This window comes from Nerophis ophidion, linkage group LG12 (genome assembly GCF_033978795.1).
Source record: "Nerophis ophidion isolate RoL-2023_Sa linkage group LG12, RoL_Noph_v1.0, whole genome shotgun sequence".
Classification (NCBI taxonomy): Eukaryota; Metazoa; Chordata; class Actinopteri; order Syngnathiformes; family Syngnathidae; genus Nerophis; species Nerophis ophidion.
In genome coordinates this window covers 37,705,258-37,733,139 of record NC_084622.1, presented here as the reverse complement: position 1 = coordinate 37,733,139, position 27,882 = coordinate 37,705,258, and the positions used below count along the sequence as shown (strand labels likewise).

Genomic DNA, 27,882 nt, shown 5'->3' with positions numbered 1-27,882 from the left:
AAACAATTTGAAATGTGGACTCGTCAGACCACAGGAACACTTTTCCACTGGATGTTGTTGATAAATGGCTTTCGCTTTGCATAGTAGAGCTTTAACTTACACTTACAGATGAAGCGACGAACTGTATTTAGTGACAGTGGTTTTATGAAGTGTTCTTGAGCCCATGTGGTGATATCCTTTAGAGATTGATGTCGGTTTTAGATACAGTGCCGTCTGAGGGATCGAAGGTCATGGTCTATCTTTGAGAAACTTTGTTCTTAAACTGTTTGACTATTTGCTCACGCAGTTGTTGACAAAGGGGTGTACCTCGCCCCATTCTTTCTTGTGAAAGACAGAGCATTTTTTGGAAAGCTGTTTTCATACCCAATCATGGCACCCACCTGTTCCCAATTAGCCTCAACTTTATCAGTATTTATTGTCACCTCTCCCAACTTCTTTGTCACGTGTTGCTGGCATAAAATTCTAAAGTTAATGATTATTTGCAAAAAAAAAAAATGTTTATCAGTTTGAACATCAAATATGTTGTCTTTGTAGCATATTCAACTGAATATGGGTTGAAAATGATTTGCAAATCATTGTATTCCGTTTATATTTACATCTAACACAATTTCCCAACTCATATGGAAACGGGGTTTGTACATTAAGAATAAAAATAAAAAGCGACAATGGGAATAAAAATATAACAGTAAAATAAGAATATGACAAGAGAAACTAGGCAGTAGTTACCATGTTATGAAAAAGTATCCATCCATCCATTTTCTACCGCTTATTCCCTTTCGGGGTCGCGGGGGGCGCTGGCGCCTATCTCAGCTACAATCGGGCAGAAGGCAGGGTACACCCTGGACAAGTCGCCACCTCATCGCAGGGCCAACACAGATAGACAGACAACATTCACACTCAAAGTATCGCACTGTTATTGTTTTGCATCGCCTATCATCCTAGTACCAGAGAGGAGTTGTACAGTCTAATGGCGTGTGGGACAAAGGAGTTTTTTTTAGTCTATTAGTCCTGCACTTGGGATGAAGCAGTCTAGAACTGAATAGGCTCCTCTGGGTACTGATAACACTATGCAGAGGGTGACTGGCATCATCCAGGATGCTCACTAGTTTTTAAATTAATTTAATAATTACCAATACAAAACAGAATGAAGAATTGTTAATACGCCCTCCCTTTTGGACTGGAACCCATTTAAATTTTGTAGATTTGTGAGGTAGAAGCAAAAAAAAAAAAAAAAAAAATGCAAATAATAAAAGCCGTCATCCTGAAGACATGTTGCAGTACAGTAGAGTATGTGTTCTGCTATAAACCCACGGCCTAAAATAAAGTATGACTTGCTCTTTAAAAAGAAACCCTGCCACTTTTCCAATATAACTGAGTTACAGTAATCTTAGCCTTGAAGACAAAAGGCAGAAAGATTCATTACTCCCAAAACAAACTTAGCAAAATGTTGCATAAAAACTTTTCTGCTAAACCTTCACTCCTCTCTAGCTTGTGTACTTTACAGCTCATAAAGCCCCTAGCGGCAGAGGGGATGAATACTAAATCCCACTTTTAGATTTGAAATTTTATGGGACCACATTGCTATTTTTAAGACGTAGCAGACTGTAAACAAACAATGACTTTCCAAAGCTGGATTTGTGTTTCATCTGTGACAAAATCTTCACATCAAAGTCAGACAGGACGTTTTTTTTATCTTGCATTGTAATTTTGATCATTTGCTTCCAAAAGAAACTTACAATTGGTCTGTGTGCCCTTTATTTGTGTCCTGCATGCTGTGCACACTCCAACTGTATCCAACCCCAACTCCTGAACGGTGCTTTCGCAACCTTCAATGTAGGAAAGCCGTAACCTTAAGTACTGCTTTGTGGAACTGTGTAAATTTGACACCATTATGCCACAGAGAGTGTGTGTAGGTGTTAATGCTAGAGTGGGAGAAAGCCAGCAATCTGTAATCTTTGCACACCTCATCCACTCCTGCAAAATGTTGACTTAATACGTCTTGTCTGGTTGTCTTTTGATTGTTTTGTGCAATTTTTTCTGCCACATTTTTTAATGAGGCTACTATTATAGTATTTCTGCCTATTATTGAATGGTCCAAAATATGGATTTTTTTGCAAGTAGGTTTGTTAGGAAGAAGTACTTTATGTGGCAACACTGGCACAGTATCGGGCGTAATGATGCCCTGTGGTGATCTTGCTTTCAAATAGTCTGCAGATCAAAGCCATCCTATGAGAGCATGGCATAACTGAAAATGAGCTATCACAACCACTACTTAAGCCCAAACTGTAACATTTGATGTCAAAGTCTGTATTACTTATGCAATATCTTTGACTTTATTCTCTCGAAGCCAACATCCTTAGAAACACATTTCACCTGTACTATCTTATCCCTTCGAGAGTTTACCACCTCTTTCTCGTTTAAACACTGAGACTGGGTAGAGCACGGTGTGTGTGTGTGTGGTGTAGCTGGGTGCAGGGTGCAGCAGAGACTTGATAGTGTGCCCAGCCCCTCATAATTATAGACAGTGAGCAGCAACAAGAGTTAGTGCCTACTTTCCTTGTCCGTCGGGAAGAGAGTTCTCTTCGATGCAGAATTGTGCACAATTCCTAACTTGAGATTTTATTTGAAAAATTGGAATTTGAGTTGAAAGGGCTCCGCTTCACAGGATGTTGTATGGGAAATTGAATTACATGAATAGAATAGAATAGAATAGAAAGTACTTTATTGATCCCTGGGGGAAATTCAGCACCACAGTTCGCTCACAATAGACAATAAACATTTAGGTATTTTTACACGTGAATAATATAAATACCGTCTATTAGACAGCATTATTCACACAGATAGATAGATAGATAGTACTTTATTGATTCCTTCAGGAGAGTTCCTTCAGGAAAATTAAAATTCCAGCAGCAGTGTACAGAGTTGAGATCAATTTAAAGAAAAAAAGTAAATAATGGGGGTTTAAATGGAAACAAAATAGAGAAATATTACAAAAAGAATAAAAACAATGGGAATAACAATATAACAGTAAAATAAGAATATAACAAGACAAAGTAGGCAGTAGTGACCATGTTATGAAAACGTATTGCACTGTTAATGTTTTGCATCCCCTGTCATCCTAGTACCCCCCCGTCCCCCGTCCCAGAGAGGAGTTGTACAGTCTAATGGCGTGTGGGACAAAGGAGTTCTTGAATCTATTAGTCCTGCACTTGGGATGAAGCAGTCTAGCACTGAACAGGCTCCTCTGGCTACTGATAACACTATGCAGAGGGTGACTGGCATCATCCAGGATGCTCACTAGTTTGTCCACAGTCCTCTTCTCTGCCACCGTCACCAGTGAGTCCAGTTTCATTCCGATTGTAGAACCGGCCCGCCTGATCAGTTTCTCAAGTCTGGAGCTGTCCTTCTTAGATGTACTGCCCCCCCCCCCAGCACACTACCATGTAGGACAGAACACTGGCAACCACAGACTGGTAGTACATCCACAGGAGTTTTCTACAAATGTTGAAGGAGTGCAGTCAACATTTGTAGAAAACTCCTGTGAATAATATAAATACAGTCTATTTTACATATGTGGATATGAAGGACTTCCTCGTCATTCCGTGTTGCATTTTGGGAGTCCGAGCCTTCCACTGAATGTGCTCACTCTCTCCGCCATTTCCGAGTGTAGTGGGTGCGAGGTGTTGTCCATAATGGCTACGAGCTTTGGTAGACTTTAACTCTCTGACACCACCGCCAGAGAGTCTAGCTTTATTCCCACCACGTTACTGGCCTTCCTTAAAGGGGAACATTATCACAATTTCAAAAGGGTTAAAAACAATAAAAATCAGTTCCAAGTGACCTGTTGTATTTTTTGAATTTTTTTTCAAAATTTTACCGGTCCCCGAATATCCCTAAAAAAAGGTATAAAGTGCTTGATTTTCGCTATTTGCGATGCGACTATCCATTTCCCTGTGACGTCATACAGTGCTGCCAATGTAAACAAACAATGGCGACTAGCACAGCAAGATTTAGCGACATTAGCTCGGATTCAGACTCGGATTTCAGCGACTTAAGCGTTTTATCAGATTACGCATGTATTGAAACGGATGGTTGGAGTATGAAAGTATTGAAGAAGAAACTGAAGCTATTGAGCGAATAGCTATTCAAGCTATTCATAGCCATAGCATGGCTGAATAGCTGCGTTAGCATCGCCGGTAAAATGTGCGGACCAAACGATCGGGACTTTCGCATCTCGTGACACTGGAGCAACTTAAATCCTTCGATTGGTAAGTGTTTTTTTCGCCTTAAGTGTGGGTGGAAGGAAACATAATATAGTTGCAAATGCATCTGCAGGTTATCCATACATCTCTGTGCCATGTCTGCTTTAGCACCGCCGGTAAATAGCATGTTAGCATCGATTAGCGTAGCATGTTAGCATCGATTAGCTGGAAGTCAACATCAACAAAACTCACCTTTGTGATTTAGTTGACTTTATAGTTGCAAATGCATCTGCAGGTTATCCATACATCTCTGTGCCATGTCTGCTTTAGCACCGCCGGTAAATAGCATATTAGCGTCGATTAGCGTAGCGCCGATTAGCATAGCGTCGATTAGCGTAGCGAGTTAGCATCGATTAGCTGGCAGTCACGCCGTGACCAAATATGTCTGATTAGCGCATAAGTCAACATCAACAAAATTCACCTTTGTGATTTCGTTGAATTCATCGTTGCAAATGCATCTGCAGGTTATCCATACATCTCTGTGTCATGTCTGTCATCGCCGGTAAAATGTGGAGACACTTTGGCACATTCAATGGGGGTCTGGCAGCAGACACTTTCGCATCTTCGGGCCTGTGGTGCAACTTGAATCCCTCCCTGTTAGTGTTGTTACACCCTCTGACAACACACCAACGAGGCATGATGTCTCCAAAGTTCCAAAAAATAGTCGAAAAAAACGGAAAATAACAGAGCTGAGACCCGGTGTTTGTAATGTGTTGAAAATGAAAATGGCGGCTGTATTACCTGAGAGACGTCACGTTCTGACGTCATCGCAAAAATAGCGATGAACAGAAAGGCGTTTAATTCGCCAAAATTCACCCATTTAGAGTTCGGAAATCGGTTAAAAAAATATATGGTCTTTTTTCTGCACCATCAAGGTATATATTGACGCTTACATAGGTCTGCTGATAATGTTCCCCTTTAACAGCTTGTCCAGCCTGTTTGCATCCCCCGCTCATAGTCCGAAGTGTTGTCTTACTCAGTGATTACAGTAACTAAGGGTACCAAAATATAATGTGAAGTATGCGGACGACACGACAGTAGTGGGCCTCATCCGTGACAACAACGACATGGACTACGGCAAGGAGGTGAAACATCTGGTTGACTGGTGCAGAACCAACAACCTGGTCCTGAAAGTCGACAAAACCAAGGAGATTATCGTCGACTTCAGGAGGCACCAGTCCAGCCACACTCCACTCTTCATCAACGGCACAGCAGTGGAGATGGTAAGCAGCACCAAGTTCCTGGGGGTGCAGATAACTGACAATATGACCTGGTCCCTACACACTGGGGCTCTTGTAAAAAGAGCTCAGCAGTGCATGAACTTTTTGCGTCGGATTAAAAGAGCACAGCTTCCTCACCCCATTCTCACCACATTCTACAGAGGCACTATAGAGAACCTACTGACCAACAGCATCTCTGCCTGGACTGGAGCCTGCAGTGTCTCAGACTGCAAGTCTCTGCAGAGAGTGGTGAGGACGACGGAAAAGATCATCAGGACTCCTCTTCCTCCTATACAGGAAATCACAAAAAGCCGCTGCCTGACCAGAGCTCAGAAAATCTGCAGCGACTTCTCCCACCCCCACCAAGGACTGCTTTCACTGCTGGACTCGAGAAAGATATTCCACAGCCTCCGTAGCAGAACCTCTTAGTTCTGTAACAGCTTCCCTCAGGCCAAAAAACTCTTGAACGCATCATAATAATCCCCTCAATTTCCCCCCAAACCAAATTAACTCGCTGGAATATAAAGACACTATAACATACATCCATAAACGTGGATGCATATTTATATCTCCAACTTATTGCTCTTTTATCCTGCACTACAACGAGCTAATGCAACAAAACGTTGTTCTTATCTGTACTGTAAAGTCATCATCATCATCATCATCATCATCATCATCATCATCTTCCGCTTATCCGAGGTCGGGTCGCGGGGGCAACAGCCTAAGCAGGGAAACCCAGACTTCCCTCTCCCCAGCCACTTCGTCTAGCTCTTCCCGGGGGATCCCGAGTTGTTCCCAGGCCAGCCGGGAGATATAGTCTTCCCAACGTGTCCTGGGTCTTCCCCGTGGCCTCCTACCGGTTGGACGTGCCCTAAACACCTCCCTAGGGAGGCGTTCGGGTGGCATCCTGACCAGATGCCCGAACCACCTCATCTGGCTCCTCTCGATGTGAAGGAGCAGCGGCTTTACTTTGAGCTCCTCCCGGATGGCAGAGCTTCTCACCCTATCTCTAAGGGAGAGCCCCGCCACACGGCGGAGGAAACTCATTTCGGCCGCTTGTACCCGTGATCTTATCCTTTCGGTCATGACCCAAAGCTCATGACCATAGGTGAGGATGGGAACGTAGATCGACCGGTAAATTGAGAGCTTTGCCTTCCGGCTCAGCTCCTTCTTCACCACAACGGATCGATACAACGTCCGCATTACTGAAGACGCCGCACCGATCCGCCTGTCGATCTCACGATCCACTCTTCCCCCACTCGTGAACAAGACTCCTAGGTACTTGAACTCCTCCACTTGGGGCAGGGTCTCCTCCCCAACCCGGAGATGGCACTCCACCCTTTTCCGGGCGAGAACCAGTTTAATTTTGAATGACAATAAAAATAAGTTTAAATCTAATAAGCCGCACCTACTTAATTTTTGGACACATATTTTACATGTATTGGCCGCATCTGTCTATAAACTGCAGGTCTACTCATTGGAAGATTAAATAATTGCACAGGTACATGTGTCCAATCACAAATTAAACAAAAGACAGTGTCTGTCACACAGCATAAAGTAGCCTACCGAAGAAGTCATTGAGCACGGTCCTCACCCTTAACCTCCTGGCTGCGGCCTTTCAGGGCTCGTGAGTGATTGTGGATTTACTTTTACTTTTTCAATTGCTCGGTTGATCATCTTCGGCTTTGGGGCCGCATCTCGTGCATTTTGTTAAATCACCAAATCAATGCTGCTGCTTACTGCTCCCCTCACCTCCCAGGGGGGTGGAACAAGGAGATTTATACAAATGCAGAGGGTAATTTACCACTCTTAGCGTGTGTGACTATCAGTGGTACTTCAACTTTAACTTATCACGGCTCTCACCTATGGTCATGAAGTGTGGGTCATGACCGAAAGAAAAAGATCGCGGATACAAGCGGCCAAAATGAGTTTCCTCAGAAGGGTGGCTGGCATCTCCCTTAGAGATAGGGTGAGAAGTTCAGTCACCATAGAGAGTCTCAGAGTCTGGCTGCTGCTCTTTCGCTTGGAAAGGAGCCAGCTCAGGTGATTCGGGCATCTCGTGCGAACACATCTCGTGCGGCAGCCTCACGAGCGTCTCCCTAGGGAAGTCCTCGTTGCACGTCCCACTGAGAGGAGACCCCGGGGCAGGCCAAGGACCAGATGGGGGGGATTACATCTCCTCTCTGGCCTGGGAACGCTTCGGGGTCCCCCAGGAGGAAGTTGCTAATGTTGCCCTGGAGAGTGAAGTCTGGGGGTCTCTGCTGGAGCTGTTGTCCCCGCGACCCGATTCAGGATAAGCGGTTGTAGATGGATGATTGCTTTATCATGGCTTTTGCTGTTCTTTGCACGGCGAAAGGGGTTTTGAACACAGCCCATTTGAAACCAACCAAGACTGCCAGAATTATTATTGTTTTTTTTGGCGGCTTCCAGAGTGGGTCCTAGGGTTCATGGTGGATAAGTGATGGATTACCAGGTTTTGGAAGGACGGCCAATTGCTGAACAATCAAGAACCGCTATCTTACCGTGGCAATGTGTTAACGCCCCTGAAGAGGGATGGTTAAAGGCCTACTGAAATAAGATTATCTTATTCAAACGGGGATAGCAGGTCCCTTCTATGTGTCATACTTGATCATTTCGCGATATTGCCATATTTTTGCTGAAAGGATTTAGTAGAGAACATCCACGATAAAGTTTGCAACATTTGCTTGCTGACAGAAAAGCCCTGCCTCTACCGGAAGTCGCAAACGATGACGTCACAAGTGTGGGGGCTCCTCACATATTCACATTGTTTTTAATGGGAGCCTCCAACAAAAACAGCTATTCGGACCGAGAAAACACCAATTTCTCCATTAATTTGAGCGAGGATGAAAGATTTGTGTTTGAGGATATTGATAGCGACGGACTACAAAAAAAAAAAAAAAAAGGTAATAAAAAAAAAGCGATTGGATTGGGACGGATTCAGATGTTTTAGACACATTTATTAGGATAATTCTGGGAAATCCCTTATCTTTCTATTGTGTTGCTAGTGTTTTAATGAGTTTAACAGTACCTGATAATCAAAGGGGTGTCTCCACGGGTGTCTTGACGCCAGTGTCTCAGGGAAGTCGACGGCAGCTTTATGGACGGCACAAGCTCAGCTGATCTCCGGTAAGAAGCGACTTTTTAACCACAATTTTCTCACCGAAACCTGCTGGTTGACATTCGGTCCGGATCCATGTTCGCTGTGATCCATAGTAAAGTTTCACCTCCGTGAATTTTAAACAAGGAATCCCAATGTGTTTGTGTGGCTAAAGGCTAAAGCTTCCCACCTCCATCTTTCTACTTTGACTTCTCCAATAGTAATTGAACACATTGCAAAAGATTCAGCAACACAGATCTCCAAAATACTGTGTAATTATGCCGTTAAAGCAGACGACTTTTAACTGTGTGTGTGCGCAGCGCTCATATTTCCTAACAGCCCGTGACGTCACATGTCATCATGACGCAACGTTTTCACGAAAAAAACTCCCGGGAAATTCAAAATTGCAATTCAGTAAACTAAAAAGGCCGTATTGGCATGTGTTGCAATGTTAATATTTCATCATTGATGTATAAAATATATAAAATATATAAATATATATGTATACATTTCATCATTGATGTATAAACCAGCACTAAAGAGACCGATATAAAGTTAGTTAAAGTACCACTGATAGTTACACACACACTTAGTGTGGTGAAATTACCCTCTGCATTTGACCCATCCCCTTGTTCCACCCCCTGGGAGGTGAGGGGATTAGATTAGATTAGATTAGATTAGATAGTACTTTATTTATTCCGTCAGGAGAGTTCCTTCAGGAAAATTACAATTTTCAGCCCAATCCCATTCAAGATCAGACAAACATTACAGGGAGACAGAACAGGATCGCTGACGGGTCTGCCGGCTTCCAGCGCCCCTTACAAAAAAGACGACATACACAATAAATGCTTGATGTTCAAGCACAATAAATGCTTGATTCCAGTAATAAAATAAAATTAAAAAAATCGGTCTTAGCCTGGGCCCTGGAGAGGGGGTGCAGACTGAGGCCAAGGGAAAAACAACAACTCATAGCCATAGTACACATCCCTCTTCCATGTGTGGAAGAGGGAAACATCAAACATCAAAGAACACAGAGGACATTAAAGACATTAAAGGAGCAGATACAAGCAGACACTTCTACATACAGCTATGAATAAAAAGTAAAAGAAACATATCCACTGTGGTGGCCTCTGCGGTGTTCCACGCCATTGTCCGCTGGGGAGGAGGGAGCATGGCCAGAGACAGGAGCAGACCCAACAAAGCAACCAAGACAGCCGACTCCATTCTCGGCCAGTGTTCAGTCTGAATGGATGAGCGAGGATACGTCCAAGGTGACTGAGGTGTCCGACACCTGCTCACCCAGTCAAGACACCGCGAAACCTCTCCGTCCCAGCGCTCAGTGCTAGCTCCACAGTCCTGTCCCCTCATTTGCATCTCCTCCAGTCCCTCCAAACAGACTCTGGTGTGGCAGAGACCCTGCAGCTGGTCTCCATGGCCAAAAGGCTCCCGGGAGGCAGATCCAGAAGTCCACAAAAAAAGCACCACAGAGGTCACGAAAGTGCCACCCCTCGTCACACAGTCCCAAAGGGTCCCGGACCAAAATGCAAAAAAATATAATAACACATGAAAACAAGAGGGAAACACAAAAGGATGACACACGAGCACAGAACTCCTGCCTACAGCAGTCACTACAGCAGCGCCATCTTGGGGAAAAAAGCAGTGAGCGGCAGCAGTGACCGCGCTCAGGAATCATTTTGGTGTTATAACCCCCGATTCCAACCCTTGATGCTGAGTGCCAAGCAGGAAGGTAATGGGTGCCATTTTTTTTTGTAATATTTGTTTGATCTCACGACTTACCGATCTCAGGGCGGACACTCTAACTAAAACGGCGGGACGGCGTGGCGCAGTGGAAGAGTGGCTGTGCGCAACCCGAGGGTCACTGGTTCAAATCCCACCTAGAACCAACCTCGTCACGTCCGTTGTGTCCTGAGCAAGACACTTCACCCTTGCTCCTGATGGGTGCTGGTTGGTGCCTTGCATGGCAGCTCCCTCCATCAGTGTGTGAATGGGTAAATGTGGAAGTAGTGTCAAAGCGCTTTGAGTACCTTGAAGGTAGAAAAGCGCTATACAAGTACAACCCATTTATCATTTAAAAGGTATTGTCGCCTTTTGGAGGGATTTTCTATGCCGTCCTAACTCGAGTAGTCAAAAACCCCCGCTGATACATCCTGGGTCTGTTCAGACTGCAACTGTCAAACTGATCAAACATTTTGCTTCCTGTGTCCTTGTCAGCTCGTCTGTGTTTTTATTTCCATCTGCCCGTCTGTCTGTATCATTGCCTGAGCTCCCCCCCCCCCCCCTCCCCCCGTGCCTAGGACTCTTCACTTGAGCGAAATTTAATTCTACCCCTCCTGTTTTTCTTCCCCGTACTCATTTAATAGCCCGTTCGGCCTCAACGACACAGACACATGTCCGTGCTTATTTGAGGCCGCGACACTTCTGACGCGGTATCCGAACTTTCAAAACAAACAACACCTTGTGTGCCATCTTTTCTCTCCTCCTCATCTCCCCTCCCACCCCTCCCGTGCGCACTGCACAGTGCTGGCTGGTGTCAGGCTGGGAGGTTTTCTTTGGCAGTCTACTTCCCACCCCCCCCCCCCCCCCCCACCCCCCTTCTTTGGCCGGGACGGGGCGCGTGCTACTGGCTGGGAGTTAAGAGGGGAAGCAAGGAAAAGGAGGCAGGGAGGAGAATGCTTGGGAGGGGAGGGCGAGACTGGAGGGCTGGAGGCGTGGTCTCCAGCTGGTAATGAAGTCTTCTCTTTTCATCCCCAGAAAGCAGAGTGTTAGTGGACGGGCCTGGGGTCTGCGTGGCTCCTCCGCTTTCTGCCGAGTGACGCTCTGCTCAGCGCCTCCTGCACGTCTCAGCGCCCGTCTCCACGGCTGCGAGATAACCGGAGACTCTTCCAGTCATGTGGCTTTCCCTCGTACATAACTCCTGAGGTAAGAATTCCGACCGTCTACTCTTCCTGCTGCTCCCGACTTTCTCGCTAGTTGAGTGTGTTGATTGTTGTGATCCGGAGCCGGAGTGTCATGTGGGCCGTCCACTTCGGGGCCCTCCCACTTTTTACGGGCCTGCATGTGTGCGTTTGTTTGCCTACGATGCCACACACGTTTTTTTACCTGAGTGGAGGCAGTGTCATTTCTAATGAGTCGCATCATTGCTGCAAGGAAGTGCACCAACTATAGGAGTGTGGAATACTTGCCGGATTGATATAAAGCGGTCTGGTCATTGCTGTCTCCCTACTCCGGTGTGTGTGTTTACACCGGTGCACTTGTGATTTATCTCCCAGCTGACAGATGCATTAGGCTCATTGAGCCTCGTTTTTTTGTAAATAAAAGATACTTTGATGTGGTTTATGTGGTGCAGTTCAGATCCTGTCAGTGACATAATCCACTTTTATCCACATTCTCCTGGAAATCCATCTGTCTGTAGTTTTTTTTCTACTTGCCCCCTTCTTGCTCCCTTTCCGCTGTTTGAGTTTTGCACCCCGAAACCCTCAGTGAGGCCTTGACCTTCTATCAACACCTCCTCTATTCTCATTGATGATATTCTAGTTATACCCTTCGCCCACCCGATCCAGCGCAACTTATATGGAACAGGTCTTTCCGATACTTCTCCTGGAAAAAACAAAAAAAACAAAACTCTAAGTGACTTTCCATTAGTTTCTTCTGGGCTATGAGAATTATGGTTTCCCAAATGAGTAGTGTACGGGAGCCCGGCTTTAATTGAAAAAACACAAGCGTGGTCTGCCATGGAGGAGACGGTCCTTGTGTCACTGCTGCTCTGAGCGAATGGACTTTCCAGAACAGACAAGGGGGAGTAAAAGAGAGAGGAAAGTACACACAGACCATGAGATAAAGAGCGGGCAGAAAATGATATAAACTTGTTTATCTATGTTCTGCTGTACTTCTGTTGACTTTGAATGCTCTTCTGTGCCAGTATGGATGAACTTGGATTTAAAGACCTACTGAAACCCACTACTACCCACCACGCAGTCTGATAGTTTATATATCAATGATGAAATATTAACATTGCAAAACATGCCAATACGGCTTTTTTAGTTTACTAAATTGCAATTTTAAATTTCCCGGGAGTTTCGTCTTGAAAACGTTGTGTAATGAGGACGTGTACGCAAGACGTCACGGGTTTTAAGGAAATATGAGCGCTCCACACACACACACACAGCTAAAAGTCGTCTGCTTTAACGGCATAATTACACAGTATTTTGGAGATCTGTGTTGCGGAATCTTTTGCAATTTGTTCAATTAATATTGGAGAAGTCACAGTAGAAAGATGGAGTTGGGAAGCTTTAGCCTTTAGCCACACAAACACACGGTGATTCCTTGTTTAAAAATCCTGGAGGTGAAACGTTCCTATGGATCAGAACGCGGTCAAGCCAACATGGATCCCTACCAAATGTCAATCAGCAGGTTTCGGTGGGAAAATTGTGGTTAAAAAGTCAGTTCTTATCGGAGAAAAGCTGGGCTTGTGCCGTCCATAGCTGCCATCAACTCCCCTGAGACACTGCGCGTCAAGACACCCGTGGAGACACCCTTCCGACTATCAGGTACTATTTAGCTCACTAAAACACTAGCAACACAATAGAAAGATAAGGGATTTCCCAGAATTATCCTAGTAAATGTCTTTTAACTTATTTTTTTAAATCATTTTTTTTTCTAGTCAGTCGCTATCAATATCCTCAAACACAAATCTTTCATCCTTGCTCAAATTATTGGAGAAATTGTCCTTTTCTCGGTCTGAATGGCACTTTTTTTTGGAGGCTCCCATTAAAAATAATGTGAAGATGTGAGGAGCCCCCACGTGTGTGACGTCATCGTCTGCTACTTCCGGTAGAGGCAGGGCTTTTCTCTTAGCACCGAAAGTTGCGAATTTTATCGTGGATGTTCTCTACTAAATCCTTTCAGCAAAAATATGGCAATATCGCGAAATGATCAAGTACGACACACAGAATGGACCTGCTATCCCCGTTTAAATAAGAAAATCTCATTTCAGTAAGCCTCTAAGTGAGACTGGTTGGTGGAAAAAAAGCCATCATGAAACAGTTTCCTGATCATTAAGCCTCAAAGAACAACAATAGAACCCACAATAAATGCTTGATTCCAGTAAAGAGTACTTTATTGCTCATCAGGCAATCATCATCATATTTAATCATCAGTAACTTATCCGACCACCAGGGGAGCCTGCAGAAATAGGTGTTACAGTTTTTTGGCTTTAAAAAAAGCAAAACTCTCATTGTCAACATGTGCATTACTGCGGGTTTGTCACTCTGTTCGTTTGTGTCCAAGCCTCATATGGTGATGATTGAGACGCTGTCACTGCTTCAAATAGCACATTTGTCGCACACATGTTTGCCAGTGTCGTCTGTTGCCAGGGTTTACTGGGCTGCAGGGAGAAGCATCTCTTGTTGACTTCCTCTCCGGGTGGCTGAGTTGTTTGCGATGGCACCATGATCCCTGACCCTGCTACCACCCCGAGCTGTTTCACGGCCTGTTAATGTAACCCTAAACTCACTTCCCTTCTTGCGCCACCACCAGTCTTGTAGCGAGTCTTGAGTGATCATGCAGGGAGAATTTGGTAATGTGGGATTCATCAATAGCAGTATCCACAGGGATTCTGGGATGGGAAGGCAATTGATTCACTGGAACCTAATAGGATGTAGAGAGACCGCAGACAACCATGGGGATCACTCTGTTTATTATTACCGCATTTTTGCATAGGCCCATATAGAAAATTGTGCAAAAACTCAATATTACTGTAACCTTCTATAGATACAATTGCTATACATGTATTTTGTGTTTGTGTGTGTATGGTTCATAGGCTTCAAAGTTAGTTTATTATCATCTCAATCAATCAATCAAAGTTTACTTATACAGCACTAAATCACAAAGACATCCTCGGCTCAGATACCACATCAGGGCAAGAAAAAACTCAACCCAATGGGATGACAATGAGAAACCTTGGTTGGGGACTGTGGATGTGATGAAAGTGACGTAACAGTGAAATTTGATGATCGCTAATTTTTAGGTCTATTTTTATTAATGCCTGCCGATCGACGGACACACCCTCCGAAATTGAACCGTAGCTTGCGATCAAGTTAATACTACTTACGTATAAAATACTACACGGTCTAGCTCCAGTATTGCACCATATGTCCCGGCAAGAAATCTGCGTTCAAAGGACTCCGGATTATTAGTGATTCCCAAAGCCCAAAAAAAGTCTGCGGGCTATAGATCTTTTTCATTTCGGGCTCCAGTACTCTGGAATGCCCTCCCGGTAACAGTTCGAGATGCCACCACAGTAGAAGCATTTAAGTCTCACCTTAAAACTCATTTGTATACTCTAGCCTTTAAATAGACTCCCTTTTTAGACCAGTTGATCTGCCGTTTCTTTTCTTTTTCTCCTATGTCCCATTCTCCCTTGTGGAGTGGGTCCGGTCCGATCCGGTGGCCATGTACTGCTTGCCTGTGTATCGGCTGGGGACATCTCTGCGCTGCTGATCCGCCTCAGCTTGGGATGGTTTCCTACTGGCTCCGCTGTGAACGGGACTCTCGCTGGCTCCGCTGTGAACGGGACTCTCGCTGCTGTGTTGGTTCCGCTTTGGACTGGACTCTCGCGACTGTGTTGGATCCATTATGGATTGAACTTTCACAGTATCATGTTAGACCCGCTCGACATCCATTGCGTTCCTCCTCTCCAAGGTTCTCATAGTCATCATTGTCACCGACGTCCCACTGGGTCAATATTGTCACCGATGTCCCACTGGGTGTGAGTTTTCCTTGCCCTTATGTGGGCCTACCGAGGATGTCGTAGTGGTTTGTGCAGCCCTTTGAGACTCTAGTGATTTAGGGCTATATAAGTAAACATTGATTGATTGATTGATTGATTGATTGATAATAGGAAACCATTGCGATTATCAGTGAAAGAAATGATGCCTTTGAAGTGTGAAAGCTGTTTTAAACAGCACTTAATAAGAATTGCAGAACTGAAGCGGTTATTTTGTCGCTATGTCAGCTATGGTAATTGTAAACAAACCTGCAGCAGGTATGGATCCGGCTAGCTGTTAACTAATAGAATGTAGAGAGACCGCAGACAACCTTGGGGATCATTCTGTTTATTATTACCGCATTTTTGCATTTCTATTTGATCCATGGAAAAGTAGGCTTATGTAGAAATCTGTGCAAAAACTCGATATTACTGTAACCTTTTATAGATACAATTGCTATACATGTGTTTTGTGTGTGTGTGTGTGTGTGTGTGTGTGTGTGTGTGTGTATGGTTAATAGGCTTCAAAGTTAGTTTATTATCATCTCAATCAATCAATCAAAGTTTACTTATATAACCCTAAATCACGAGTGTCTCAAAGGGCTGCACAATCCCCAAAGACATCCTCGGCTCAGATACCACATCAGGGCAAGAAAAACCTCAACCCACTGGGATGACAATGAGAAACCTTGGTGGGGACTGTGGATGTGACGAAAGTGACGTAACAGTGAAATTTGATGATCGCTAATTTTTAGGTCTATTTTTATTAATGCCTGCCGATCGACGGACACACCCTCCGCAATTAAACCGTAGCTTGCGATCAAGGTAATAAGAAACCATTGCGATTATCAGTGAAAGAAATTATGCCTTTGAGGTGTGAAAGCTGTTTTAAACAGCACTTAATAAGAATTGCAGAACTGAAGCGGTTAATTTGTCGCTATGTCAGCTATCTGGCTAACTGTTGACTGCTTTTAAGTACATTATGCTAATATATGCTAAGTTGCTAATTTTAGCATGTGGTTCCTTTCTAGTTTTGCCACTTCACCGCTCAAAGACATCGTAAAAATTGCCTGTTATCCCAAAACAACCTTTCAATTTGAACATTTGTTTTCAGAAGGAGCTCCTGCACAGCCAGACCCCATCAATGCAATTTGAGAGCGGATCAATGCGCATTCTATGCAGAAATCGTAATTTAAAGCTTGAGTGTTAGAGTGCATAGTTCATCATACTTTCGCTGCTGTCCTGCTATTTGTAATCAGTGCTGTTTAAAACAACTTTTACGTCTCGCTGGCATAGTTTCTTTCACTGACAATCGCATGGTGTGGCCTATATAAGGTTTTTGCTTGAACTGGTTTAGTTCCTAAGTTCTCTGAAGGCAACATGATAAAGGACGGGATGCCCCGTATCCTTTTGTGGAGCTGCCTGTCATGAGTCCTTGCCTCTCGCCACGCTAACAAAGGGTCAAAAGTGTGAATCTGGGGGAAAAAAAAAAAAATGGGAAAATAAGAAAAATACATATTAAACTGTATACAAAGATTTCAATCTGAAACTGCCCAAAATGGGCTGATTTGATATGGCAGCAAGACTGCTCTTCTCTAAGAGGGGCTTCATGACAGCAGTTTCTAAGGCCTTTGGAAAGGTTTTGGTCTGAATTGAAATGTTAACTAGATGAGTGAATTGTGGTAGCAAACTGCTCAGCACAGATTTGAGAAATCTAGTGGGTCAAGGCATCAAAGCAGCATGTTGATGGATTCAGACTACATTATTTGATTAGACTAGATTAGATCCCACTATGGACGGGACTCTCGCTACTGTGTTGGATCCACTTTGGACTGGACTCTCACGGCTGTGTTGGATCCACTATGGATTGAACTTTCATAGTATTTTCTATGCACTTTCATAGAACTTTCATGAACTTTCACATTATTATGTTAGACCCGCTCGACATCTATTGCTTTCGGTTCCCCTATAAGGGGGGTGGGAGGGTTGCCCACATATGCGGTCCTCTCCAAGGTTTCTCATAGTTATCATTGTCACTGACGTCCCAGTGGGGTGAGTTTTCCTTGCCCTTATGTGGGCTCTACCGATGTGGTTTGTGTTGTGGTTTGTGCAGCCCTTTGAGACACTAGTGATTTAGGGCTATATAAATAATCATTGATTGATTGATTGATTGATTGATTGATTGATTATTTATTGAACTGTTTTGTCAGTGACAGGAGTGAAATGTGCTAGCTCTAGTTGACTATCTAGTTGCACAGTAGCTATTTGTTTGCAGGAATTATTGCATTTTTAATGCCTTGAACTTTATCATTAAAGCATATTGCAAACCCAATGCACTTTGATGAAGAAATTAGTTCTATTGGAAGTATCAATCAATCAACTTTACTTATATAACCCTAAATCACGAGTGTCTCAAAGGGCTGCACAAGCCACAACGACATCCTCGGCTCAGATCCCACAAGCAAAACTGGAGGGTTTGTTAATCTGTTTACTGTAGCAAACAGGAAATGAAAGTTGTAAATACAGTTTGTGATGTTTTCAGAAAAATAAATTTGACTTGTTTAATGCGAATTCTGGTTGAAGACATATAGAAAGATAGATAGATAGATAGATAGATAGATGGATGGATAGTACTTTATTGATTCTATGCAAGTCTCATAATGAACTTAGAGGTTTCTGTGCCTAGACCGAGTCTTCATTTTTTCTCGTGGCGCCTTTCACCTACTTTTGACCTTTCTAACCTTGACAGAATGACTTGATGTATAAAAATGCAAGGGTTCAGAGTTCAAGATTGAAATTAAATGTTAAAGTTAAAGTCCCAACGATAGTCACACACACACTAGGTGTGGTGAAATTACCCTCTGCATTTCACCCACCCTCCTGTTCACTCCCTGCGAGGTGAGGGGAGCAGTGAGCATCAGCAGTGGCCGCGCTCGGGAATCATTTGGTGATTCAACCCCAAATTCCAACCCTTGATGCTGAGTCCCAAGCAAAGAGGCCATTTTTATATAAACAATATATACATTTACCAGGTCACAACATTAGGTATACCTGCACACTATCTGATCAATCCAGAGATTGCATTTGTTTAAAATATGCTTTTACCAGAATCTAAATCACTGCATGTTGCACGTTCGTGTTGGCCACTCGCTAAGATTAGCTGAAAATAATATTTTATCCTACCTTTTTTTGTGTTTCCTCAAACTCAGCTGGCCTCACACAAAGCTCCTCACCCTTGGGCTGATAGCTTTACTTAATATCCAAATAAGTACTTCCATCTCGCTGGGACATCTTTAAGTAGCGAGATGACAAAACCCCACGAAAGGAGCCATCCAAAACTGCCTGAGAGCTCACACAAATGCATGAACCGTATGATTTGACACTTTGACATTGCTTAACACCAGTCTCCAACGTTGTAACAAAAAAGAAATAAAATGAACTTAGGTCTCCTTTAACTTCTAAAATTTCCACTTGGGCCGACTCAGGTGACGTGTGTTCAGGCTGTCAATCACGGCGGTCTCGCACAAAAGCACGTGTCCTTTTCCCATGCACATACGCAAAACAGATCTTCAAGAATGATAGGATTTATTAACTGATGCTATGCTCCTGTAGCAGTGAATGAAATCATACGTTTTTTCAAACATTGCTTTTGTAACTTAACTTTATGCTATTGCCGCGTGCATGTGGTTTTGGTTGGGCGTATCTTAGTTTTGGTTGGGATGTAATGCTTGCAGCTTGTTCTAACGTGAGCGGTCTAGCTTTAATTCCCAATTGCTGTGATATGGGTGAATGAAGAATTCTGGATTATCCAAATGATTGCCGACAGTTCTTACACATTTATTGGGTTCCAAAAGTGTGAGCTTGAACGTGACCTCATCTGCCATTTCAGCAGTAACGGGCCGTGCGTTTCCCACCTAGGCCTTCAGTGATGTCCGACTTCAATGATTACTTCTCAAAATACCATCATTGACCATTGCTGGGGAAATACTATACAGAAACACATTTACTGGGCATTGTACACATCAACAGTGTACAAAACGGGATATTTTCTGACGCATTTAAAAATCAATAAACCCGCATCAGCAATTAAAACATGTCCTATGTGGTACTTTCAAAATTAAAATTGCAAAGAACATATTAAACGTGACAAAATAAAGAAATGACATATCTGAACTCAGAATCTGTAGAAACCATTTGAGCTTCTGGGGTTGGCTGACATCGTCTCACAAGATGTAGTTTGTCTTTAAATATCCTTCTTGAAAATGGCCTTGCAAATACATAAGTTGTCTTTTCTAATCATAAAAGATGCAGACAAGGCGTGTTGGCTGAGTTCTTTAAAGTCTACTCCATAAGGTGCTCATCATAAACGTGGCTACTGCGCATGCTCTGCACAACTGTGGCATGCTGGGTAATGGAGTTCTTGTGTTACCTAGCTCATAACATCACAATATATATCTGCCTTAGGCAATCAAAAAGGCCTTACTGACAACAATTCCTGATCTATCGTAACAATTCTGAAGGCTTTGAGCATATTTGGTACAGCATGGCAAAATAAGCTAGCTGATTTCTGATTGGAGAAAAACTCTAAAAACTAAAAACAACAGCTCTGAAAGAGCATAATATGTCATGAAGAGAATATGAATACTTTCAGATATTTATTGAAAGTAAATAAAAAAGTACTTTTATCCTTAATCATGATCATGATTTGTGGTTATGTTAGGCCAGCAGAGAAGGTTTTGCTGGCCCTGACGTCATACCTCTGCATTTCAGCGTACACTAACTGGTTTGGATTATGTCATGGATACGACTCACTTTTGGCACTAATATTATTCCTTTTTAAGCCTTTGTAAAAATGTACATTCATCATAGTGAGTATGTTATGTCCACATGAGACAAGTGAGAGGCAGCATGATGGATGGCTATATGTTTGGACTCAAATCCTTCTACACGTGGTGCACACAATCAAATCATGTGTTTTGAGTTACCGAAATACTGTCCATGTGTTTTTAAATTCTTATATTTTACTTTGGTCTTTCTTTGACTTGAATTTTCTACAAACCACTTTGAACTGAACTATTGCTTGCACTAAAGATAAAATACATCCTTGTGCTTCATGTTTTAATGCACCAAGTAACCAGTAACAAACATTCTAATATTAATGTTAAAGTTTAAAGTTAAAGTACCAATGATTGTCACACACACATACTAGATGTGGCGAAATTATTCTCTGCATTTGACCCATCACCCTTGATCACCCCCTGGGAGGTGAGGGGAGCAGTGGGCAGCAGCGGTGCCTTCGCCCGGGAATCATTTATGGTGATTTAACCCCCAATTCCAACCCTTAATGCTGAGTGCCAAGCAGGGAGGTAATGGGTCCCATTTTTATAGTCTTTGGTATGACTCAGCCCGGATTTGAACTCACGACCTACCGATCTCAGGGCGGACACTAACCACTATTACTGCCTTTGATTATTGACTTAGCATCATGAATGTCATGACAGGTTTGGACTTTGTTTATTTTATTTACCGTGCTCTTATTTTCATTGGTTCTTCTTGTTTGTCTCATTACTTCGTCCCCAGCCCTGTCCCTTCACACCTCAAATCAAATCAACTTTATTCATAAAGCTCATTTAAAATTTACCACAGGGGTAGCCAAAGTGCTGTACAATGGGCAGGTTAAAAGATAATACGAGAACCGAGCAAACACAACACGACACAAAAAAAATAAATACAATAAATAAAACATAAAAACAGGTTCTCAGCAGGCTGTGTTTGATTGGTTATCTGAGCACACCTGTTCCATGTTGCCAAACAGACGTCTTTGAAAAGCAGCCTCGATCCTTGTTTCCAGTTTTCAATTGCATGTTCCCTGCATGTGTACTTCCCAGTTGCACTATTTCCTTTTGACATTCAAGTCATGTTTACCTGCACGGTGCCTGCCCTATCTGCATCTTGGGGTTCGAGACCAACATAACCTAACACTTAGTTTACCCTAGAAAAAAATACTTTTATTCAATGCTTACAGCAAAATTAAGAGCATCAAGCTGGAACGAAAGCATCCTCAATGCAATGTATCGTCCTGACAGAGGTGGCTTGTTCGCACGTAGCCACTTTTAATTTACCAACTTCTTGCCTCCATGGCAGCAATGGATTCTTCCTGGTGTCATTATCACTGGAAGACAGGATGACGAGGCCTAGCTAAAGACGCTATGCGAACTGCTATTATAGTTTAGATCAGGGATGTCAAACTAATTTTATATCGGGGGCCACATGGAGAAATATCGACTCCCAAGTAAAATCACGGTACGATAACTTAAAAATAAAGATAACTTCAGATTGTTTTCTTTGTTTAAATATAGAACAAGCTCATTCTGAAAATGTACAAATCAGAATTTTGTCGGGGTTTTTTTACACTTGCATGTTGTGGTTGATCGTATTCTACCTTCATTTGTCGTTGTTTGTACTTTCTGAATAAATTATATGATCATTTTTATCAGTCAACTCATTGGTGTCCATGTTCAATCTATCAAGATAAAAAAAAATATCAAAATCAAACCACAGGATGTTATTTCTGTAGTTAACTCATTTTCTTGTGCACTAACGTTACAAGTTTTTTTTTTTTATTACATATGTAGCATCATCTACGAAGATGCAAGTAATTGCTTTTGTGACATCTAGTGGACACATTTGGAACAACAGTTTCTTTCATTCAAAAATTTCTGCAAATTTTTATACATAGCAAACGTATCCCGCGGGCCTGATCCAGCCCCCCCGGATGTAGCTGAGATAGGCACCAGCGACCCCAAAAAGGGAATAAGCGGTAGAAATGGATGGATGGATAGCTGCCGTCGCGTTACAGTAAAGAGTTACCAGCTATGAACAGGAAATTAGAAAATAGTCTAGAGAGAGAATAATTCAACATCAACACAAAGCAACTACAGTGAGCGATCACATTTAAAACTGGAAGTGCGGCAAAACAATAACAGCCAAAGGAAGAACATTTTTTAACTGTTATAAAAGTGTTCTACTAGAATTTATAAGCCAAACGATGTAGTGGTATAGAGTAGTAATTCCACTTATGAGTTTATTGGCTCTGTGACGGAGCTCTTGAACTCAAAACACTTGTATCTCAAATCAACGTCTCCCATTGAAATGAATTTCACTCAATTTAATTGGTGCTCTGCCGACACAAAAAAACAGTTTTAATATCGAACATGCCTTTTAAAAATATTATTTTAAATAAGAAATACTGTGTCAAAACAATACAATAGAATGTTCTACTAACAACTACAGTAGTTTATTGAAGTAATGTCATAATATTGTACGGCATTTGCTTCTATAGTATGTCCTTCCTGATGCTCGTCCGTCAAACACACCATTAGCAGCGTGTTCATATTTTTATGAATGAATGTCCGCCATTTAAATAGTATTTAAACATTTTTGGCTGGTGTTATTGACTAATTTTGCTTCAATATGTTGCAGAGTAGCAGTGATACGGGCACTATCTATAATAATGATATCATTTCATCTGCATCTTGCATTGTCCTTCACACTGACTTATGTTGATCTTTAGCTATAAGTTAATGCAAGCGAATACCACCAGATGATCTTATGGTGTTCACTTTTACATTTACTAATTGCAAGGATGCTTGTAAATCAAATGTTTATTTTCAATTTGAAGTATAACAATTAGCTGAGAAAGAGCTTTTAATTTGAGGTATAACTGTTTATTGTTTTCACAAGAGGTTGCAATATATTTCGCAATATGGATTTCATGCCATATTGCCTATCTCTATTATAGATTTTAAACAGGGTACTTAGACTGTGGAAGTAATGTTTTTAACTCCAACAAGCACATAAGTGTAAATGTTACATGAGCTACAGAACTTTCAGCACAATTTATATCAAACGGAGCAAAAATTAATAACAATAATTAGTCATTTGTTAAAAGGTTGACCATTGGGAGATTTGTGGTTTAGTGGCAGCACTACACTCTATATCAGGAGTGTTCAAACTAGGGCCCGCCGGCAACTTCAATTTGGCCCGCAAGACACCTGTGAGATTTCATGAGTTTAGTAGGGAATCTGGCATCAGGGAGATTTCAATCGTTCTATGAGTCAGTTTACATGCTGGTGCTTTGCCACCATCTTGTGGACAACATGAATAATTGATGTTTAAGACCAAATGCAACATTTGCTGATATGACAACCTCCCCAAGTCATGGTGCAAAAAATAAATGAAAGCAAACCAACACAAAATGCCAACACACATGGTCACACATAACACAATATGTCAGAATTTGTGAATATTATAATAAAAAACATCCAAGCACTATAAAAAAAAACATTTTAGAACTACACCTATTTAAATAAATTACAAAGCATGATGGGAAAAATGGAAAACACTATGACCTATCCGTGTTAGGCGCATTTAGCTGCTTCATATTTCTGATTGATTACAGCACTTTAAGGAGGTTGTCACAGAAGTAAACAAGGTAGACGTCCATCCTTCACATACTCTTAATATCCATCCATCCATCCATCCATCCATCCATCCATTTATACTGCTTTTCCTTTCCGGGGTATTGCGGGGTGGGGGGGGTCTATTTCAGCTGCATTCGGGCGGTAGGCGGGGTACACCCTGGACAAGTGGCCACCTCATCACAGGGCAAACACAGATAGACAGACAACATTCACTAATTAAATATCCATTATACTAATAATTTCTTCACTTATGTATACTATGTATATATATATATGTGTGTGTGTGTGTGTGTGTGTGCGTGCGTGCGTTTGTGTGTGTGTGTTTATATATATTTATGTATACAATATATATATATATATATATATGTGTATGGGGCGGCGTGGCGCAGTTGGGAGAGTGGCCGTGCGCAACCCGAGGGTCCCTGGTTCAATCCCCCACCTAGTACACCCATTCGTCACGTCCGTTGTGTCCTGAGCAAGACACTTCACCCTTGCTCCTGATGGGTGCTGATTAGCGCCTTGCATGGCAGCTCCCTCCATCAGTGTGTGAATGTGTGTGTGAATGGGTGAATGTGGAAGTAGTGTCAAAGCGCTTTGAGTACCCTGAAGGTAGAAAAGCGCTATACAAATACAACCCAATTACCATTTATATATATATATATATATAGAGAGAGAGAGAGAGAGGGAGAGAGAGAGAGAACCTAGTGGTTTGAGTGTGCGCCCTGAGATCGTTAGGTCGTGAGTTCAAACGCCGGCCGAGTCATACCAATGACTATAAAAATGGGACCCATTACCTCCCTGCTTGGCACTCAGCATCAAGAGTTGGAATTGGGGGTTAAATCACCAAAAATGATTCCCAGGCGTGGCCACAGCTGCTGCCCACTGCTCCCCTCACCTCTCAGGGGTTGATCGAAGGTGATGGGTCAAATGCAGAGAATAATTTGTAACTTTAACTATTATATATATATATATATATATATATATATATATATATATATATATATATATATATATATATATATATATATATATATATATATATATATATATATATATATAGACATATATATATATATATATATATATATATATATATATATATATATATATATATATAGAGGGGACGGTGTGGCGCAGTGGGGAGAGTGGCCAGGCGCAACCCGAGCGTCTCTGGTTCAATTCCCACCTAGTACCAACCTCGTCACGTCCGTTGTGTCCTGAGCAAGACACTTCACCCTTGCTCCTGATGGGTGCTGGTTGGCGCCTTGCATGGCAGCTCCCTCCATCAGTGTGTAAATGTGTGTGTGAATGGGTAAATGTGGAAGTAGTGTCAAAGCGCTTTGAGTACCTTGAAGGTAGAAAAGCGCTATACAAGTACAACCCATTTATTTATTTATTTTATATATATATATATATATCTACATATATATATATATATATATATACATACATACACTATATATATATATATATATAGTGTATGTATGTATATATATATATATATATATACTTGGCCTCGACCAAGTTTTTTTGCTTCCCAATGTCCTCTTTTTCTGGGCCCTCATAACAACAGTTGCATGGCTTTCCTACTAAAAGTAGACGTACGTTCAAATCCATAAAAGATGTTTATGTTAACAAAATTCTGACGTATTAAAGTGTTGGCACGCACAAATCCAAGCACATTTCTTTGGTACATCGCAATATACTTGAAATGAACCACAGAGGTGTGCTGGTTTGGCACGCCAGGACCACGCCCCCTTCATAAATACCCAAATCATATTGAAAGTAGCCATGTGCATGCTGACCAATCACCAGTCTGTAGGAGGTGCTTCTCTCTCCTGTGCAAAGACCAAGCTGTGAAAAAGGGTGTGTGGCAGGTTTTTAATCTTCTAACATGAGGGCCCTGATGGTGGCCACCGGATTCGTCCTCACCTGGAATTGTGCCTGGACGATATTGAAATATATTTTGAAAACCGAGCCCACTCAGTCCAGTGCTGATGTAAAACACATGACTTTGAGACAAGGAGAATCTATCAGTTTCCATCATTTCACCCCCACCGCCCGCCCTCCCCTGCACCCACACACACACACACACACACACACACACACACACGTGTCCACCACTACACACACTTTTAGCATATTTTCCATCCCACCAAACGTCTTGCACACCTTCAGTCTGAAAGGTATCCAGAGACTTATGCACATTCCGTCACTGGAGCTAACAGATGGCTAGGCGTGCAAATACATACCTGTTTGCATCTTTTAAAGGCCTACTGAAACCCACTACTACCCACCACGCAGTCTGATAGTTTATATATCAATGATGAAATATTAACATTGCAACACATGCCAATACGGCCTTTTTAGTTTACTTAATTGCAATTGGAAATTTACCGGGAGTTTTTTCTTGAAAAAACGTGTACGCTTGACGTCACGGGCTGTTAGGAAATGTGAGCGCTGCACACACACACAGCTAAAAGTCGTCTGCTTTAACCGCATAATTACACAGTATTTTGGACATCTGTGTTGCTGAATCCTTTGCAATTTGTTCAATTAATATTGGAGAAGTCAAAGTAGAAAGATGGAGTTGGGAAGCTTTAGCCTTTAGCCACACAAACACACGGTGATTCCTTGTTTAAAATTCATGAAGGTGAAACTTTACTATTGTCACACTTATGGATCATGTTTTGTTTTGGTCATGTTTGGTTTGGTTTTTTGGACATTTGGTTCTGTCTTGGCACTTCCTGGTTTGTTTTCGTTTCCATGCCAACTCATTAGTTTTCACCTGTCATGTCACGTCCCTGTTCTCCGCCTCACCTGTTTTCACTAATGATCACGGCTACTTAAGTCACTCTTTTTCTTGTCCCTTGCTGCACCTCCTTCATGCCCTGTGTACTTATGCTATTGTGCCAGTTTTGTTTATAGTCATTATCATTCATGCCAATCGAGCAAGTGTTTTTGTTTCATGTTTGTAGTTTGCAGCATTTATGCTAGTCTTTTGTTTCACAGCCTAGTTTTGTACTTCCGCCCTAGTGCATGCCTTTTGTTTGTGTTATTATGTTATTATGATCCGCCTCCGCTTGGGATGGTTTCCTGCTGGCTCCGCTGTGAACGGGACTCTCGCTGCTGTGTTGGATCCGCTTTGGACTGGACTCTCGCGACTGTGTTGGATCCATTATGGATCGAACTTTCACAGTATCATGTTAGACCCGCTCGACATCCATTGCTTTCCTCCTCTCCAAGGTTCTCATAGTCATCATTGTCACCGACGTCCCACTGGGTCATTATTGTCACCGATGTCCCACTGGGTGTGAGTTTTCCTGGCCCTTATGTGGGCCTACCGAGGATGTCGTGGTGGTTTGTGCAGCCCTTTGAGACACTAGTGATTTAGGGCTATATAAGTAAACATTGATTGATTGATTGATATTAGTATTAAATAAAAGAAAATGTACTCACAGTCACGTCTCGCCCGTGCAAATCATTCTCTGTCTGCATCGAAGAAACAACTTTAAACCAAGCCTAGTTGTGACAACTATGGATCACAGCCAACATGGATCCCGACCGAATGTCAACCAGCAAGTTTCGGTGACAAAATTGTGGTAAAAAGTCGCTTCTTACCGGAGATCAGCTGAGCTTGTGCCGCCCATAAAGCTGCCGTCGACTTCCCTGAGACATTGGCGTCAAGACACCCGTGGAGACACACCTCCGACTATCAGGTACTATTAAACTCACTAAAACACTAGCAACACAATAGAAAGATAAGGGATTTCCCAGAATTATCCTAGTGAAAGTGGCTAAAAACATCTGAATCCATCCCAATGCAATCGCGTTTTTTGTTTTGTTTTTTTTTCTAGTCCGTCGCTATCAATATCCTCAAACACAAATCTTTAATCCTCGCTCAAATTAATGGGGAAATTGTCGTTTTCTCGGTCCGAATAGCTCTTTTTGTTGGAGGCTCCCATTAAAATCAATGTGAATATGTGAGGAGCCATCAACATGTGACGTCATCGTC

At 42.4% G+C, this 27,882-nt stretch overlaps 1 protein-coding gene across 1 annotated transcript in view; it reads left to right on the top strand.

Annotated features, from left to right (window-relative positions):
• LOC133563410 (zinc finger protein 469) overlaps window positions 1–27,882 on the top strand; it is a 787,165-nt gene that overhangs the window by 642,489 nt on the left and 116,794 nt on the right. Inside the window, exon 6 of the mRNA XM_061917527.1 lies at window positions 11,373–11,540. The gene's annotated coding sequence lies outside the window, so the exon portion shown is untranslated. The remainder of the gene's footprint in view (window positions 1–11,372; window positions 11,541–27,882) is intronic.